We start from the raw sequence: 19,849 nt of genomic DNA on the forward strand, positions 1-19,849 counted from the left end.
TAGCCTAGTGTAGTAGGTGCGGTGTAATATTTTGAGTTGTACTAATCTAAGCTTCGAGGGTATTCCCACCTCGCATGTGGACGCTAGTGCCTCCTGCCAATCAGTGTCATCAAGTTCCCCTATGTCTCGGGTCCATTTTTCCCTGAGTGTCGCAGTAGGATCAGGTAAGTTGTTAACTAGCTTTCGGTAGGTGAAGGAAGTGGCCCTTTTATGCATGTAGTCAGTCAACAGCCTATCTTCTAGGGGAGTGGTCTTTGGGACCTCAGTGCCAGGTGGTAAGGCTGCTTGCAGTGCATGTTTAATCTGCAGATATTTGAATATTTCCGAGGGTGCTAGGTCATATTGCCTTTGCAGACGTTCAATGTGATCACCTCCCCTTTGTCCCACAGATCACCCACCGTGGAGATGCCGATCGCATCCCATTGGGCAAATCCCTTACTGTTCTTGAGTCGCCCAAGCCGCCGTGTATCCCAAAGTGGAGTAAGTTGGGTTATGACTCCTTGCCAGCCCAACTTAGCGTATGCCGCATGCCATATGTTGACTGTATGGATTGTAGATCCGATTAGTGAAAGGGGCCGTTTTTGGTTGTAAAGTGCTGACATAAGTCCCTTTTTTTCCAGCCCATATGTATCTGCTTGAAACGCGGAATCCGTTTGCGGGGCGTGAATTCAATGATTGATGATTTTCAACTGAGCTGCCCAGTAGTAGAAGTGTATGTTCAGAAGAGCTATTCCGCCGTCGTACCACCCCCTGACCAATTTGTTTTGCGCTATGCGCGCCGGTTTGTTTCCCCATAGCAGACTGGAGACCTCCGCCGCTATCGCCCTGAAGTAACTTGGTGGCACTGGGAATGGTGTGTTTTCCAAAGCGTACAGGAATCGAGGAAGCGCCATCATTTTAAAAAGCGCTGCCCTTCCCAGCAGTGTCAGCGGTAAAGTGCCCCAGTGTATCGCATCCCTTTTTAAACGCTCTAGGGGAGGCATTAGGTTCTTTTTAAAGAATTCGTCCAAATTAGCCGTTATATAAATACCTAAATACTTAAATGTGTTCTCAACAATCTGCAGCGGACAATCTCTGGGGAGTTGTGGGTGAGGGCCATGAAGCACAAATAAGATCGATTTGGACCAATTTATGGTATAGCCAGATGCCCGGCCAAAGAGTTCACAAATATTTAGGAGCACCATAATGGAGCGCTTAGGGGAGGCCATATATAACAAAACATCATCCGCATACAAATAAAATGCGGTCCTCCCATCCTTCCATCCACCTTATCCCACGAATCATCGGTTCCCATCTAATCCATGCCGCCAGTGGTTCCAGCACAAGAGCGAACAGGAGCGGAGATAGTGGGCAGCCTTGGCGCGTCCCACGAGTCAATGGAAAGTCTTTAGAGATATGACCGTTTGCCGTAACATATGCCATTGGTTTAGTATACAGTAGGTGTATCCACGCGCAAAATTTAAGGCCGAAGCCAAGGTGAGTAAGCACTGCGAAAAGGAAGGGCCATTCCACCATATCAAATACCATTCGGGCATCTAAGGAAAGGATAACGGCTGGCTCCTGGATATACAGTATACGGGCCATCACCCCATGTAGGCGTCTAAAATTAAGAGCCGTGTTTCTACCTGGCATGAATCCCGACTGATCCGGGTGTATCAGGGTCATAAGATGCGGGGTCAGTCTTATCGGATTTTAGCCTCTGCGTTGATTAAAGATATGGGGCGGTATGAGCCATAGTCTTCAGGGGGCTTTCTGGGTTTTGGGATCGCTACAATGGTAGCCATCCGCTGATCTAGAGGAAGTTCTCCTAACTGTAAACTATCACAGTACATATGCAACAGATGTGGGGCAATTATCCCAGCCGTCTTTTTACAAAGTTCAATGGGTACTCCATTGGGGCCCAACGCCTTTCCTGATTGCAAAAAACCGATTGCCACCTGTATCTCCTCAGCCGTAAGGTCGGCCTCGAGCGTGAGAGCTGCCTCTGGCGTGAGCTTGGGCATATTGATATCTTGTATGTAAGTGTGCGCCTCTTCCTCAGTCATGGTGGACAATGACGTGTAAACCTGCTGAAAGTGGTGCGCCAATGTGCGTACTATTGTCTGTGGGTCAGCTACTACCAGGCCATCTTGTGTTCGGATTTGTGCTACCCATTTCTTCCCTTGCTCCCTTTTGTCGAGCCATGCCAGGAGCTTCCCGGCCTTATCGCCGGTCTCATACACCTTATGTTGTGTGGCCTTCATTCGTGACCTAGTCACTTCCTTGAGGCACTCTCTGTGCTCTTGTTGTTTAAGACGCAGACATTGGGCTGTGGCTGAAGATGGGTTGTGTGTGTATTGGTCATCGGCGTCATGTAGATCTAATTCTATAGTGTTTAGTTCTCGCTGTTTTTCTAGTTTATGGCCTGTAATAGAAGCAATGGCATGCCCTCTGATAACCGTTTTATTGGCTTCCCACAGTATGGTTGGAGAGCGAACCGATGTGATGTTTTCTTGGAAATAGTGTTTTCGTTGTGGTGATTGCTTTCAGAACCTTGGGACCATGCAAGTAACCAGGGTATATAGGATAGACACGTTGCCTCACCCTGTGGTGACACTCGTATGTTAACAGTATTGGGGAGTGATCCGAGATGCCCCTAGGACGGATTTCAATATTCGCCACGTTTCTCAGGCTGTCTGCTGATGCAAGGAAATAGTCTATTCTGGAAAGACTTGTGAACTCCGGAGTGGAAAGTGAATTGTTGTGTGTTGGGGTGGCGGTCCCTCCATACATCGGTGAGTCCAAGTGCGTCTAAAAAAAAACCATACGGGTGACGCCAGTTGTGTGCATCTTTGTGGGGTGCCGGTCAAGGGTCCCATCAATTGTGGCGTTAAAGTCTCTCCCAATTAGTAGTTCCCCGTCCGGAAGAGTAAGTAAGAAATCACTAAGCGCTGGGAGTGTCACTGCGTGAAGGGCTGGTGGAATGTAGACTGATACTATATTGATAGATCGCTCCTCCCATTGACCAATCAGAGCTGCGGAGCAGCCGTAATCGTCCGACTTCATCTGGCGTATTATAAGTGGTGACTGCTTTCTGACCAATATACCTACTCCTCTCGAGCCAGACGAAAACTCGGAGTGTACTACCATCTTGAACCCCCATCTATCTAGTGCTTTGCAAGTGGTGCCGGTTAGATGCGTCTCTTGCAGTAGAGCCACAGTCGGTGAATACCGTTTCAAACATTGTAAAACTAGGCCTCTCTTTATTTTGTCCCCCAGGCCATGCACATTCCATGTAATCAGCGATAGGGGAGTCACTTGTGACATGGGGAACATCTGCGGGTTAGGCTCTCGCGGGTCCTGTGATGTCACTACTAATATTGTGGGTGTGCGTTGTCGTGGAGTCGTGCCTGCAATGTACCTGGAGTGCAACATTAGGAAACGTTTTATGTAAAAATGCCCTTGTGGAAACTGAAATCAAGAAAAAACATAACCATATTAACATTCCCACTCCCTCCACCACCCCTCCCTGCCTCTCTGCTTGACGGAATTAAAACTACCCGCCACCCCAACTGTGCAGAGTGCTTGATACCCATCCCCGTTACCATAACTTGGGGTTGAGAGTTAGCGGCCGCTGTCCATTAGAACCCCCCAAACTACTTCATTAAATGCGGCTTTCCCTTCTGTCAGATATACAGTTCGGAACTTCGTTCCAAGGAGGGTAGGACTCAGCGACAATTTCTATTAGTCTCTCTGTAGTTGGACATCACAGTCCGCCCGTGTTCCATTGTCAGTTCAAGGGGACCATGTCTTAGGTGCAGCCGATCGGTGTCAGGGCGGCTCCGGTGTGCAAGAGGTCAATCGAGTCCAGCTGGGTGCCTCTCTTTGAAATGCATCAACCCAGTTCAGTTTCAATGCCGGGCATAATCCAGTAGGTTCTCTCACTTCTGTTCTTCACTCGTCACGCGCTCTACATGGTGTGCCTCGAGTCCTCCTGTTCCTCCCGATCGTGTGGCCTTTCGCCATCCCTCCAGCCATTCCTGCACGTCTTCTGGTGCCAGAAAGAACCATGTTTTCCCCTCTGCTTCCACTCTTAACTTCACCGGGAACATCATGGAGTATTTGTTTCCGCGTTCGCAAAGGGTCTTTTTCACGTCAAGAAACCCTCGACGCTGCTTAGAAACTTCTGCCGTGTAGTCCGGAAAAATGGTGATTGTAGCATTGTCAATGCGTATCGGGGGAGCGGTACGTGCGGCTTGCAGTATTACGTCTCTGTCTTGAAAGTTGAATATGCGGGCCAGAATGGGGCGCTGAGGAGCTCCTGGTTACGACCTTCCTCCGGGGACTCTGTGCGCCCTCTCAAAGGAGAAGTAGTTGGATAGGCCTCGCGGTTGGAGGTGATTGGTGATGAGATCTTCAACAAAGAGATCAAGGGCTGGGCCACCCGTTCGTTCCGGTACACCAATAAGGCGCCCTTCTTGGTCTTCCAGCTTCGCTGCCATCAGCTTGTTGTCTGCCATGAGTTGGTGCACTTGTTTTTTCAGGATGGTCGTGTCCGACACTAGAGTTGTCGTAGTTCCCTCCACCTCTGTTATTCTAGTGGACAGTTTGTTAAAGTCTGCTCGGATCGGGGAGACTTCTACAGTGAGGGCCCCAATGCGCGTATCTACCTTGGTCAGAGCGGCCATAATGTCTTGCAGGGTGACTTCTTGTGGCGCAGTACTATTTTCACTGGGCGCAGGCTGGCTTTCCTTATCCTCAGGGTTCGTCTGCGTTTTGGAGTAGGCATTTATCCAGTTTAGCTTGGCTCGGGCCTTTCGGATTCCTGTTACTCATCCTGGCCGTTGGAGTGAGTGCGCACCTGTCCTGGGATCGAGGGCGGTAGTCACCGCCGCCAGCCAGAGGGTTAGTCAGGTCCTCGCAGCCTGTCTGCTTTCCCACCCTTTCTCCACTCTCTCGGTGCCTTAACAGTTGCTCCCAGTTGGATGGTAAACTCGTGTGTTTGGTCCTTATGTCTGACTGAGCTCAGCCCCAGGATGGAGAAACACTGTCCCTTGGGAGCGTCCCTCTCCCTTGCAGGATGTTTTGATCCTGGCCCTCTTCCTGCGCCGCTTTCTGCGTTGGTGTCGTTGCGGTGGGATCCTACTGCAATGATTTATGGATGTACCTGATGCGTCATGTATATTATGCCTACCAAGACCATGTCTGAGCGTGCGGGGGTTCTGTAGAGATGGATCCTTCCTTAGGCCAGCTCAGGGATTGCTGACCGAGTTAACACCACAGCGCCGCGTTCCCTGACAAGATGGTGTCCGTCCAATCAATCCTCTGCTGAGTGCTGTGAGTCTGGGGCCCCTCAATGTGATTGTATTGTCACTATTTTTGTGGGCTTCTGGTGTGCCGTTTACATATTTCTTCCGGGGTCACTGTATGAAGAGGGGGGAAGCCTCTGAGCGCGCTCACACGCCGACCGCCGAGCTGGATCTCAGCCGCGTATCACCCGGGGAGTTGCGTGTGTATCACGAGTGGTAGGGCTTACCGATGCTCCGCTGTGCAGTCCGCCTCAAAATGCTGCCGTTCTGTAGGGATCTCAGCCGGGCTCGTCGGACCTTTCTTTGTCCTGTTTTGTGCTTTCACTGCTGCAGCAATCGTGGTGTACTGACTGCTGCGTCTGCCGTTGGGCCTCCGCTCTGCTGCTCCACCTCGGTCGGCTTAACCACAACTTTAGGCCCAGGGCCGGACTGGGAACTGAAATCAGCCCTGGCAAAATTTGGCAGACCAGCCCCCGTCAAATTTTGCAGACCAGCCTCCGTCCAGCGCGTAGCGAGCGAGCGCAGCGAGCGAGCCCGACCGCTAATAGGGGGGTTTGGGGGGGTTCTCCCCCCAAGAAAATTTTGGAAAACAACCGACCAAAATGGTGAATTTTACAGCACATTTTTCATTACATATTCAATTGTATCAACTTTCAAACCACAGTAAATAGTAGATGATGACCTTCAAGAGCACCAGGTTACCCACCCAGTCATATGTACCCATAGACATTCTTTCAGAGAGCACCAAAAATAGGCACGAGTAGTAAATCAGAGAGAAATAAAAGTGAGACCAGCCCCCACATGGTGTGTAACGAGCAAGCGCAGTGAGCAACCACTATTAGGGGGAGTTTGGGGGGGTTGAACTTGTCCCCCCCACACAAGAAATTTGGGAGACAGAAAGGCCAAAAAAAAAAAGTATTTTTCAACACATTTTTCATTACATATTATATTGGATTGTATTAACTTTTAAAGCATAGTAAATGATTACCTTAAGGAGCACCAAGATACACAGTCATAAAACATAGACATTCCTACAGAGAACACTAAAAAATGAAATGTCGAGCACAAAACATGAATATAAATATAAACAATTTATTCTTCATATAAAATAGCATAAAGACATTTAAAAACGCACTTAACTTCAAACAATTGTGCAAAGGTTCAGAGTAAAAAGTGTACAAGACAATGTGCAAACATTAAATGATTTTTATATCCTGAGTTTTGTAAATAGTGCTAAAATAAAGCATCTCTCCGTAGCCACTCCCCCTCATGGCCTCCTCCTCAGACACCCTAACTACCACCCTCCACCAGTGCCCCTCATCTCTCCGTAGCTCCCACACCCCATGACCTCCTCCTCAGATTCCCTCACTGCCAACCTTCACCAGCACCCCTCATCACTCAGTAGTTTCCCCCCACCCCATGACCCCCTCATCGGATTCCCTCACTGCCATCCTCCACTAGTGCCCCTCATTTCTCTGTAGCCCCCCCACCCCATGACCTCCTCCTCAGATTCCCTCACTTCCATCCTCCACTAGTGCCCCTCATTTCTCTGTAGCCCCCCACCCCATGACCTACTCAGATTCCCTCACCGCTCCCTCCACCAGCGCCCCTCATCTGTCTGTAGTTCCCCCCCTACCCCGTGACCTCCTCCTCGGATTCCCTCACTGCCACCCCCACCAGTGCCCCTCATCTCTCTGTAGTTCCCTTCCAGCCTGTGACCCACCTCCTCATAAGATTCCCTCACTGCCACCCTCCACTATTGCCCCTCATCGCTCTGTAGTTCCCCCTGCCCCATGACATCCTCGTTGGCTTCCCTCACTGCCACCCTCCATTAGTACCCCTCATCTCTCCTGTAGTTCCCCCACCTCATGACCTCCACCTCGGTTTCCCTCACTCCCACTCTCCACTAGTGCCCCTCAGCTCTCTGTAGTTCCCCCCCACCCCGGGACCTCCTCCTCTGACTCCCTCACTGCCACCCTCCCTCACTGTCTGCCACCCACACCCTTCATCTCTCTGTAGCTCCCCCCACCCCATGACCTCTTCCTGGTATTCCCTCACTGCCACCCTCCACTAGTGCCCCTTATCTCTCCGTTGCCCCTCTCATACCCATTCCATTCGTTGTATAGCACTACTCATATCAGTGTAAGGTGTCACAGTACTTTACATAACAGCAGCACACATTATACAGAGACAATAAATCAAAATCAGTTTACGCGAAATGTCACATAAGCTAATGAGGATTACAAGGTGTAGAAATCACTTCATCCATTCTGGTGGGCAGTATATTTTACAGGGGTTTGGTCGGGACTCGGAGAAGCACAAAGTCAGGATTTAAAGAGTACTCCAGTGGTCAGGGTTGGCTTTACTGATAAAAATGTATAACTGCCCAAACAAACTCTTATTAGTAACATTAGAATAATGAAAGAATGGAGAAGTTCTAACTACATCACAACACAAAAAAGCGAAGTTTGTATGCAGTTTTTTTATGACAGTTCATTGGTCACTGTCTTATGTTAACTTCTGAACTGCAAGTAACACAAGGATATCTGTGACAGAGGTAGTAACCCACTGAGCTATTCCCATAAAATTCAGTTTATCTGCATTTACGAACTACCAACCGACAAATGGTTGCTCTGCAGCAGGATCGTAAATCACAAGTTAACAGTTTTTATTGTTGTTGTACATCGGTGGCAGATTCACTGCGACTGCGAGGGCTAAGGAGGCTCATGTTTGGTGGGCCTGGCCCACCCTCTAGAACCGGGCCTGGTAGGTAGTGGTGCAGCCTGCTAGCATAGCCGGAGTCTTGCTCGCAGCCTCAGGCACAGGCAGGTCAGTGAGGAAGACTGCCCTCAAGGCCAGGGACGGCCTTAGCACTGGTGGTGCCCTTTGCATTAATAGCTCACTGTTCTATGTTAGGATTTTAACTTATTAACTGCAAGTAACAATAGGATCTCTCTGACAAAAGCAGTAGCCCACTGACCTATTTACATTATGTGCACTTTGTGATCTGCATGGTACATGTTCTTTGCAGCAGGCACATTAACACTCTGAGCTACCTTTCCATAAGTCAAAACTTCCACTAAACAATATGCAGATCTCTCTCTAGGAAGAACATTCAACACCAGATTCATCATGCCATTTTTATTGATGCCGAAAATTGCTGGAGGCCAGGAAGGAGGCAGCAAGCGCTTTTAAAATCTTAATATACTTGCAAACATAATGCCTCCACCCAAAGTCAGCACCCGGTGCGGTCACACCGGTTGCACTGCCCTAGAGCTGGCCCTTCAAGGGTCCTGTGACCTCAATGACAGTCACTGTTCTAGGGTGTGCTGCTTCATAGGCCTGCCCGCAAGACTGGAGGTGAACTTCAGTATGGATTGTGGTGGACAAGCCTTGAAGGTTAAACCACACTTGCCACTGCTAGGATCCGCCTGCTGGTGCTAAGACACCAGAGTTTCTAAGGTCTTGCGAAGCCTTCTAAGGTCTAGCATGGGTTGTGCTCACTCAGGAGAGTGGTCTAATGGACTGGTTATTAAGGCTGAACCTGGTTCACCAGTTCCAAATTCAGCAGCTCTGGCCATAGTGCCACATCCTCTCCCCCACTGAAAACCATACTGCCCCACTGAGAAAAACTCACACTACCTTCAATTACAACCCAATTGTTGCCGGCTATAAACACCTGGATGTGGCTCAATTTAAATGACGCACTAGACAAGAGCAATATGTGGCCTACAAAAAATAGTAACAACATCCTGGAAAAGCAAACACTCAAAGGGAATGCAAAATTAGCAAACCATGTGAAATGTAAGCAGGAACAACATGGTTAGCTTAGCGCTTTTACACTCACTATTCAGAAATCAGTGAGTGCTTTTGCCTGAAAAGTTGAGGACATGACAACAAGGCCCTGAATGGACCCATTTTAACGTCCATTGCTTATATCCTTACAAAATGTAAGCAGTAGTAGGGTAAAAAAGACCACATCCCTGGACGCAGAGCCGCAGTACACATTTCTTTTCTCCAATCCACACATTGCAGCACCTCCAGGATTGGTGCACTAGGTGCAAGCCCAGGAAAAACAAAGACAAGAAAACAAAAATAGCGCTTCACTGGCAAACTCTGTAAAAGTGACGCTAATGTGTTTGGGTGTTAATAAAATCAATCTGGCCAGCTTGCTACCACTCTGTCTTACTTTATTTAGTTATTTTATCATATTTTAACCTTTTATTCCCGAAGCTGCACCTTGGAAATAAAATAACAGAAAAATACGACATTTCCAACAAAAGTGTTTTTTTTTTTGGATCCATTTCACAGGGGAGCAAATAAAAGAAAGGAGAGGAATGAGACAGGGGACGCACATCGCACCGTGAACTAGACTGTCAATCAGCGCTGGACAGTCACCCAGTCCTGCGGCTTTTAGTGTCAGGGAGCAGCGTCGCGTGTCAGGCAGTAGGCGATAATCCTAAACCCGTGCTGGCTGCAGTGCCAGGCCTGAGGCCAGCCACCACCTCGCTCCCTGTGCCTAGTAGTAGCCCCCTTGCCCCTTACTTCCTTAGGCCCCTTTTGCTTTTGAAATTTCTGGCCCGCTCCAGCCCGGTCTTGAGTCGCGACTCCCCCGCACCAGGAACACTGCCCTGACACTACAGTGCCACCACACCATAGGACGGAACAATGCACGCAGTTGCCCATATGTCGTGTTCACCGAGCTCAGGTTTGTGTATGTAAGTTATGTAACAGAGCAAAAGGAAAATCCAGATCAGACTCTGATCTGGATTCTCCTGTTGCTCTGTTACGTAACTTACATACACAAACCTGAGCTCGGTGAACACGACAATCAGAGAATACCAGGTCGATCCCTACCCGTTGACCCCGCGCTCCTACTGCTGTGCATTATCTGATTGAAAATGCAATTAGCAAAAATGCAAAAACAACACTCACTTGGCGGTGGGCGGCACTGGGACACACTGGGACAGGCAGGGGCTAGGGGGCTATAAATAAATTAAATTATGGGGTGGCGAGAGAGGGCCTCTGGTCGACTCGTCAAGGTCTCAGTCTCTGCTGCAGCCTGCGTTCTGGAACCTGGGGATCACGCGCACTTTTTATTGCGTGAGCTCCAATGCGCATGTGTCAACTCACCACCAACAGCCGCACCCGCCCCACCCCCCTAAGGTGGGTGAACTGCGAGTCTGCGACTAAGAGCAGGCAGCGCAGACGCGGCGGTGGAGACTTCAGCGCACCGCGCTATTTATCCAGCACTGACCTACAGTCAGCACTAAATTCATTAATTGTGTTCATAAATTTTGCTTTTTTCCGCACCGAGCGAGGGAGACGCAGTCACGCAGCAGAGACAGTACAGAGCAAACAGTGAGCAACAAAACCGGCCCCCGGCCCAAAAACCGGCCCCCGGCCCAAAAACCGGCCCCCACCCCTGGCAGCCTACCGGGGGATTGCCCGGTGCCCGGCATTGCCAGTCCGGGCCTGCCTATCTCCTCGTGACAGACCGGGGCCTAAACAGGCCCGGACTGGCAATGCCGGGCACCGGGCAATCCCCCGGTAGGCTGCCAGGGGTGGGGGCCGGTTTTTGGGCCGGGGGCCGGTTTTTGGGCCGGGGGCCGGTTTTGTTGCTCACTGTTTGCTCTGTACTGTCTCTGCTGCGTGACTGCGTCTCCCTCGCTCGGTGCGGAAAAAAGCAAAATTTATGAACACAATTAATGAATTTAGTGCTGACTGTAGGTCAGTGCTGGATAAATAGCGCGGTGCGCTGAAGTCTCCACCGCCGCGTCTGCGCTGCCTGCTCTTAGTCGCAGACTCGCAGTTCACCCACCTTAGGGGGGTGGGGCGGGTGCGGCTGTTGGTGGTGAGTTGACACATGCGCATTGGAGCTCACGCAATAAAAAGTGCGCGTGATCCCCAGGTTCCAGAACGCAGGCTGCAGCAGAGACTGAGACCTTGACGAGTCGACCAGAGGCCCTCTCTCGCCACCCCATAATTTAATTTATTTATAGCCCCCTAGCCCCTGCCTGTCCCAGTGTGTCCCAGTGCCGCCCACCGCCAAGTGAGTGTTGTTTTTGCATTTTTGCTAATTGCATTTTCAATCAGATAATGCACAGCAGTAGGAGCGCGGGGTCAACGGGTAGGGATCGACCTGGTATTCTCTGATTGTCGTGTTCACCGAGCTCAGGTTTGTGTATGTAAGTTACGTAACAGAGCAACAGGAGAATCCAGATCAGAGTCTGATCTGGATTTTCCTTTTGCTCTGTTACATAACTTACATACACAAACCTGAGCTCGGTGAACACGACATATGGGCAACTGCGTGCATTGTTCCGTCCTATGGTGTGGTGGCACTGTAGTGTCAGGGCAGTGTTCCTGGTGCGGGGGAGTCGCGACTCAAGACCGGGCTGGAGCGGGCCAGAAATTTCAAAAGCAAAAGGGGCCTAAGGAAGTAAGGGGCAAGGGGGCTACTACTAGGCACAGGGAGCGAGGTGGTGGCTGGCCTCAGGCCTGGCACTGCAGCCAGCACGGGTTTAGGATTATCGCCTACTGCCTGACACGCGACGCTGCTCCCTGACACTAAAAGCCGCAGGACTGGGTGACTGTCCAGCGCTGATTGACAGTCTAGTTCACGGTGCGATGTGCGTCCCCTGTCTCATTCCTCTCCTTTCTTTTATTTGCTCCCCTGTGAAATGGATCCAAAAAAAAAAACACTTTTGTTGGAAATGTCGTATTTTTCTGTTATTTTATTTCCAAGGTGCAGCTTCGGGAATAAAAGGTTAAAATATGATAAAATAACTAAATAAAGTAAGACAGAGTGGTAGCAAGCTGGCCAGATTGATTTTATTAACACCCAAACACATTAGCGTCACTTTTACAGAGTTTGCCAGTGAAGCGCTATTTTTGTTTTCTTGTCTTTGTTTTTCCTGGGCTTGCACCTAGTGCACCAATCCTGGAGGTGCTGCAATGTGTGGATTGGAGAAAAGAAATGTGTACTGCGGCTCTGCGTCCAGGGATGTGGTCTTTTTTACCCTACTACTGCTTACATTTTGTAAGGATATAAGCAATGGACGTTAAAATGGGTCCATTCAGGGCCTTGTTGTCATGTCCTCAACTTTTCAGGCAAAAGCACTCACTGATTTCTGAATAGTGAGTGTAAAAGCGCTAAGCTAACCATGTTGTTCCTGCTTACATTTCACATGGTTTGCTAATTTTGCATTCCCTTTGAGTGTTTGCTTTTCCAGGATGTTGTTACTATTTTTTGTAGGCCACATATTGCTCTTGTCTAGTGCGTCATTTAAATTGAGCCACATCCAGGTGTTTATAGCCGGCAACAATTGGGTTGTAATTGAAGGTAGTGTGAGTTTTTCTCAGTGGGGCAGTATGGTTTTCAGTGGGGGAGAGGATGTGGCACTATGGCCAGAGCTGCTGAATTTGGAACTGGTGAACCAGGTTCAGCCTTAATAACCAGTCCATTAGACCACTCTCCTGAGTGAGCACAACCCATGCTAGACCTTAGAAGGCTTCGCAAGACCTTAGAAACTCTGGTGTCTTAGCACCAGCAGGCGGATCCTAGCAGTGGCAAGTGTGGTTTAACCTTCAAGGCTTGTCCACCACAATCCATACTGAAGTTCACCTCCAGTCTTGCGGGCAGGCCTATGAAGCAGCACACCCTAGAACAGTGACTGTCATTGAGGTCACAGGACCCTTGAAGGGCCAGCTCTAGGGCAGTGCAACCGGTGTGACCGCACCGGGTGCTGACTTTGGGTGGAGGCATTATGTTTGCAAGTATATTAAGATTTTAAAAGCGCTTGCTGCCTCCTTCCTGGCCTCCAGCAATTTTCGGCATCAATAAAAATGGCATGATGAATCTGGTGTTGAATGTTCTTCCTAGAGAGAGATCTGCATATTGTTTAGTGGAAGTTTTGACTTATGGAAAGGTAGCTCAGAGTGTTAATGTGCCTGCTGCAAAGAACATGTACCATGCAGATCACAAAGTGCACATAATGTAAATAGGTCAGTGGGCTACTGCTTTTGTCAGAGAGATCCTATTGTTACTTGCAGTTAATAAGTTAAAATCCTAACATAGAACAGTGAGCTATTAATGCAAAGGGCACCACCAGTGCTAAGGCCGTCCCTGGCCTTGAGGGCAGTCTTCCTCACTGACCTGCCTGTGCCTGAGGCTGCGAGCAAGACTCCGGCTATGCTAGCAGGCTGCACCACTACCTACCAGGCCCGGTTCTAGAGGGTGGGCCAGGCCCACCAAACATGAGCCTCCTTAGCCCTCGCAGTCGCAGTGAATCTGCCACCGATGTACAACAACAATAAAAACTGTTAACTTGTGATTTACGATCCTGCTGCAGAGCAACCATTTGTCGGTTGGTAGTTCGTAAATGCAGATAAACTGAATTTTATGGGAATAGCTCAGTGGGTTACTACCTCTGTCACAGATATCCTTGTGTTACTTGCAGTTCAGAAGTTAACATAAGACAGTGACCAATGAACTGTCATAAAAAAACTGCATACAAACTTCGCTTTTTTGTGTTGTGATGTAGTTAGAACTTCTCCATTCTTTCATTATTCTAATGTTACTAATAAGAGTTTGTTTGGGCAGTTATACATTTTTATCAGTAAAGCCAACCCTGACCACTGGAGTACTCTTTAAATCCTGACTTTGTGCTTCTCCGAGTCCCGACCAAACCCCTGTAAAATATACTGCCCACCAGAATGGATGAAGTGATTTCTACACCTTGTAATCCTCATTAGCTTATGTGACATTTCGCGTAAACTGATTTTGATTTATTGTCTCTGTATAATGTGTGCTGCTGTTATGTAAAGTACTGTGACACCTTACACTGATATGAGTAGTGCTATACAACGAATGGAATGGGTATGAGAGGGGCAACGGAGAGATAAGGGGCACTAGTGGAGGGTGGCAGTGAGGGAATACCAGGAAGAGGTCATGGGGTGGGGGGAGCTACAGAGAGATGAAGGGTGTGGGTGGCAGACAGTGAGGGAGGGTGGCAGTGAGGGAGTCAGAGGAGGAGGTCCCGGGGTGGGGGGGAACTACAGAGAGCTGAGGGGCACTAGTGGAGAGTGGGAGTGAGGGAAACCGAGGTGGAGGTCATGAGGTGGGGGAACTACAGGAGAGATGAGGGGTACTAATGGAGGGTGGCAGTGAGGGAAGCCAACGAGGATGTCATGGGGCAGGGGGAACTACAGAGCGATGAGGGGCAATAGTGGAGGGTGGCAGTGAGGGAATCTTATGAGGAGGTGGGTCACAGGCTGGAAGGGAACTACAGAGAGATGAGGGGCACTGGTGGGGGTGGCAGTGAGGGAATCCGAGGAGGAGGTCACGGGGTAGGGGGGGAACTACAGACAGATGAGGGGCGCTGGTGGAGGGAGCGGTGAGGGAATCTGAGTAGGTCATGGGGTGGGGGGCTACAGAGAAATGAGGGGCACTAGTGGAGGATGGAAGTGAGGGAATCTGAGGAGGAGGTCATGGGGTGGGGGGGCTACAGAGAAATGAGGGGCACTAGTGGAGGATGGCAGTGAGGGAATCCGATGAGGGGGTCATGGGGTGGGGGGAAACTACGGAGTGATGAGGGGTGCTGGTGAAGGTTGGCAGTGAGGGAATCTGAGGAGGAGGTCATGGGGTGTGGGAGCTACGGAGAGATGAGGGGCACTGGTGGAGGGTGGTAGTTAGGGTGTCTGAGGAGGAGGCCATGAGGGGGAGTGGCTACGGAGAGATGCTTTATTTTAGCACTATTTACAAAACTCAGGATATAAAAATCATTTAATGTTTGCACATTGTCTTGTACACTTTTTACTCTGAACCTTTGCACAATTGTTTGAAGTTAAGTGCGTTTTTAAATGTCTTTATGCTATTTTATATGAAGAATAAATTGTTTATATTTATATTCATGTTTTGTGCTCGACATTTCATTTTTTAGTGTTCTCTGTAGGAATGTCTATGTTTTATGACTGTGTATCTTGGTGCTCCTTAAGGTAATCATTTACTATGCTTTAAAAGTTAATACAATCCAATATAATATGTAATGAAAAATGTGTTGAAAAATACTTTTTTTTTTTGGCCTTTCTGTCTCCCAAATTTCTTGTGTGGGGGGGACAAGTTCAACCCCCCCAAACTCCCCCTAATAGTGGTTGCTCACTGCGCTTGCTCGTTACACACCATGTGGGGGCTGGTCTCACTTTTATTTCTCTCTGATTTACTACTCGTGCCTATTTTTGGTGCTCTCTGAAAGAATGTCTATGGGTACATATGACTGGGTGGGTAACCTGGTGCTCTTGAAGGTCATCATCTACTATTTACTGTGGTTTGAAAGTTGATACAATTGAATATGTAATGAAAAATGTGCTGTAAAATTCACCATTTTGGTCGGTTGTTTTCCAAAATTTTCTTGGGGGGAGAACCCCCCCAAACCCCCCTATTAGCGGTCGGGCTCGCTCGCTGCGCTCGCTCGCTACGCGCTGGACGGAGGCTGGTCTGCAAAATTTGACGGGGGCTGGTCTGCCAAATTTTGCCAGGGCTGATTTCAGTTCCCAGTCCGGCCCTGGAGATAGGCCGCCGCATGTGTCTTCGCAACCGCTGCAGCAGGGAGTCAGCACGGTACTTCAAATCCGCATCGCTCGGTAGCTTGGATCTTCCGCTACCATTTCCTATAATTGCGTGCAATTTTGCTGCCGGATAATTGGTCGGATCTGCGGGGTCGGTTCTGGGACCCTCGGAGCCTCTCTAGGCTGTGGCGATGTTCGTCCGCTGCTAGCCACGCCCCCCTACTCTCCTCCTTTGGTTGAATTTTTAAAGGAAAAAATATATTTTCCTGTTCTAAAGCGCATCACGTTTCAATGTGTCGTGTTTATTAAATATATTTTTGGGTTGCGCTCTATAAACAATAACATTGTATGCCTTACTTGCGTCATATTGTAAGCATTTGTTCAGTAATCAGCAGTCTTTGCTTTACTTCCCCAAGGTATGGGTAAAGGGTGGTCCTTGGTGTTATTGGGCCACCGGCCCAGCCGTGGAGGCCAACACCCCTGTGATGTCCACCGGAATAGGCAGAGGACAGGTGGAGTTCCCAGACTACACCTCCTGGGGAGGAGTACAACTTAGGCTGAAGGGCATTGCACAGCTCAGTCTGAATGGGTTTTGAGCGGTGTGCTGGTGAGCTAGAGTCTACAGAAAGAAGTTAGATTTTCATATTCCCTTTCTCATACTCCTTCAGACCTAGTAACAACATGCTTCGGGTGGTCATGCTCTTGCAAGTATCTTCACTCACTCACTCACTCATAGTGACCAACAATGTAGACCCCAATTTCGAATCAGTCATGGCCGGTTTCCTATGTGGCTTGTAATACATGCAGCAATGTTTCTTTTATACTGCATAGGAAATGAGAGATTTTAAGTTGGAGAGCTATTTAAAGTCTAAAAATATAAGAAGAAACCTGTATGATTTCAACAAACTATTAAGAGGAGAGTTGGGGTGCAATTGTGCCTTCGTATTCACATTTCCTGAACAGCGTGTTTAATGTCCTATAACTAAAAATGTTCAGTTGATTTTAATTGATATTAAAAGATGGCTGTTACTAAGTTTGCAATTTGTAGAATGAAAAGTAATGGCATTTTTGCAAAGGTTTCAAGTGTGTGCGTGTGCGTGTATTTGTGTGTGTGTGTGTGTGTGTGTAAGAATGTGCTTGTTAGTGTTAAACTAAACACTCCTAAGTATATATTTACTGCAAAGCGTCAGTGAATTAATTAAGGTTGCCTTGAGGTTGCAAGAAAATATTTCATAGTCACGAAAGTCCGCAGTAAAAATATGTATACAATTCTCCCCAACCTCACTGTTCATGATTTCACAGCTGACAGCAATGATGACGTTATCCATAACACAATTGACATCACTGATGACTTCACAATTAAGAGCAGTCTTACACATCACATGTTCACCAATGCCCTGTCGCTTCACACAAACCTGCTATTGCCATACATTCACTGAAGTGCATTCTTATTGGCTCAATTAGTATTTTGTCAATTAAGGTCGGCACCAAGTTTTAACACTCTTTATTTATACATTTCTTATAGGCTGTTGCATGAGAGCACGATGAAGAGAGCGACGGAGTCCCTCAAATGAAGATACTGGTGAGTCTGTAAATATTTAAGTTTCAAAGGCATGTATATAATTCAAAGTACAATTTAAGCAATTCAATAAAGCATTACTTGGTGGACCACAGACATTCTGAGATATAGTTGAATGAGTAATACCGCAGAGATGGTCGAAGCATCTTTGTGTTTAGCCCCCAGTCTGCGAGTTTTATGAGAATGGACTTTGAGCTAGAATAACAAGCATTGGCATAGCCAATAGGTCTCGCCTTTTGGACCTTATAAGTGTTTAGTTATGCAGCACAATATCCTTGGTGCAACAACATCAAGTGTTGCATGGCTAAACACTTATAAGGTTCCCAAAGGCTAGACCTATTGGCTATGCCAATGCTTGTTCTATAAGTCTCATAGGCACACCCGGGGAATCCAAAGACTACAAGGGGGGAAATTGTAGCCCAAATAGTGCCCTATGAGGTTGAACCACAGGAGTAGTTTAGGCGACCACCCACGTGAACACTGGATGGTAGTATGAAAGCCTGAGTAAGCCTCCTGTAATTTATTGTTCCTGAAATATTTATGCACAGTATTACATTGTGTGTAAGCTTAAGGTAAATTGCTTTTTCTTTTCAAAAGACTAAGGCCTGGCTGGGCTTTCAGTCATTAACTTGCGTTAGTTGACTTGTTGAGTTCGGAGTCTCTAGCCCCACACCACCTGCCTGAGTAAGCCTTGGACTGGTTGACTTTGCTACCCTGAGAATCAAATGCTCAAAGGGCGCATTTACTGCTTCGGTTAGCCAGTACTTTAAGTGGGATGAAACAACTGTGGGGAGAGGGGGTCTCTAAAAGGGGTGTGGCCAAAAAAGTGAAACTAGGAATCCTTTCCAACAGGCATGGCCAATGTATTGAGGGGCACGGTATACAACAACCTGTGCTTCACAGAGCGTGCAGGCTGAACGGTATTATGGTGCCTCTCTGTGAGTTTTCTGTTATTAGACACAGACATGTCACACAACAATAAATATATATACCTAAAACAAGCCAGCCCTACTGGCTTTGCCACTGCTGTGTGGGATCAATTAATAAAAACTTAAACATTACTAAGGTCCGTGGAATGGGAGTGGCCTTCAGAGGGTTGCAGACACTCGTACTCTCCTTTCAAACCACTTTCCTCTGCAGTCTTTCTGTTAGACACTTATGTCCTTTTTCACTCTATATATTTCTGAAACCCTCCATCTGCCTATCCCACTCTTTCCCACAATTGCCAATGGCATATATGCAACTATCACACTGTGAGCTCTACAGAGAGGCCCAGGATTGGATGTGCACTCCTTTATAACGCACTGACGGGCACTGGGGGAAACTCGCACAGCCTTTAGCCTCAACTTCAAAGCTCTCAATTGTTCGCCTTCATAAAGAGCTGCCCTCAATCTGGACTCACTCAGACACCTGGCGGCTGCTCATTTCAAAATATGCACTATGTAAGGATCATAAGTTGCAAGAGAAAAATGCAGAAACACCGAATCTTCAAAAACAGGGAATGCAGGGTGAAATAAAACGTGAAATATTAACAGGGATTGCATCACTGAGATGATGTTAAGAGGGTATTTACAGTCACTTTGGGGTATTTAAGGTTAATTTAGGGTATTTACAGTATTTTTTTTTAAGAAACTGCAGAATACGGTCAGTAAAGTTAAGGACAGTAATGTAGAGCTCGAAAGGGACCCGTTTCAAAAGTCTGTTTTAATTACTGTTTGGTCTTGGATCCGGCAGGACCCGGCTCACTTAAAGCACTCCGTTTGCGTTCAATTCTAAGTTTAAGCCTCGGGACATCACTGGTAAAAGGCTCTGGATCACACAACAATTTGAGCCTTGTGGCCCCTCTCTGCTCTAGGACTACCAAACAGGTTCCCACAGCTGCCGACTCGGTTTTCTGTCATTTAAAGAAGTCACACATTTTAAAGGATAGTGTAAAACCCTCATGCGGTGATCAGTTGTAACTTTTTTGGATTGAGCAGGAAACTAAATATCAAATGCTTAAATGTCATTCAAACAGGGAGAAAAGATGATTTAATTTTTGCCATGAAAATGCTTTGTTTCAGTACTCACGCAAATTCATTTTTTACATAATAAAGGATGTTCTCAAAGCAGCAGGCCTTTAAAAAAGGATGTGTTTAATCTCTTTTAAAGTTCAATATCTTGAATCCTAAAGTGCCTCCTAGTAAAACACACCGGTGCTTGATTCAGCGCACGGGTTACTCCGGGGTCACAAACGTGACGTTTATCCTGTCCGTTGTATTACAAGTACCACAAAACACAATGCACTTGTAATACGGTGGACAGGATAGACCTCACTTTATGAGGAAGTAACCCATTTGTCGAACTCTAAATCAGGCCCATACATAACAAATATTTGACGTACAGTACTGTGCTGCAGGGCTGTCAATGAAAT

At 47.8% G+C, this 19,849-nt stretch overlaps 1 protein-coding gene across 8 annotated transcripts in view; it reads left to right on the forward strand.

Moving 5' to 3' along the window:
• GHR (growth hormone receptor) overlaps positions 1 to 19,849 on the forward strand; it is a 985,620-nt gene that overhangs the window by 208,602 nt on the left and 757,169 nt on the right. For all 8 annotated transcript variants that reach the window (XM_085631192.1, XM_085631197.1, XM_085631195.1 and 5 more), the window contains one exon: positions 17,383 to 17,439. The gene's annotated coding sequence lies outside the window, so the exon portion shown is untranslated. The remainder of the gene's footprint in view (positions 1 to 17,382; positions 17,440 to 19,849) is intronic.

This window comes from Triturus cristatus, chromosome 2_1 (assembly GCF_964204655.1).
Source record: "Triturus cristatus chromosome 2_1, aTriCri1.1, whole genome shotgun sequence".
Lineage (NCBI taxonomy): Eukaryota > Metazoa > Chordata > Amphibia > Caudata > Salamandridae > Triturus > Triturus cristatus.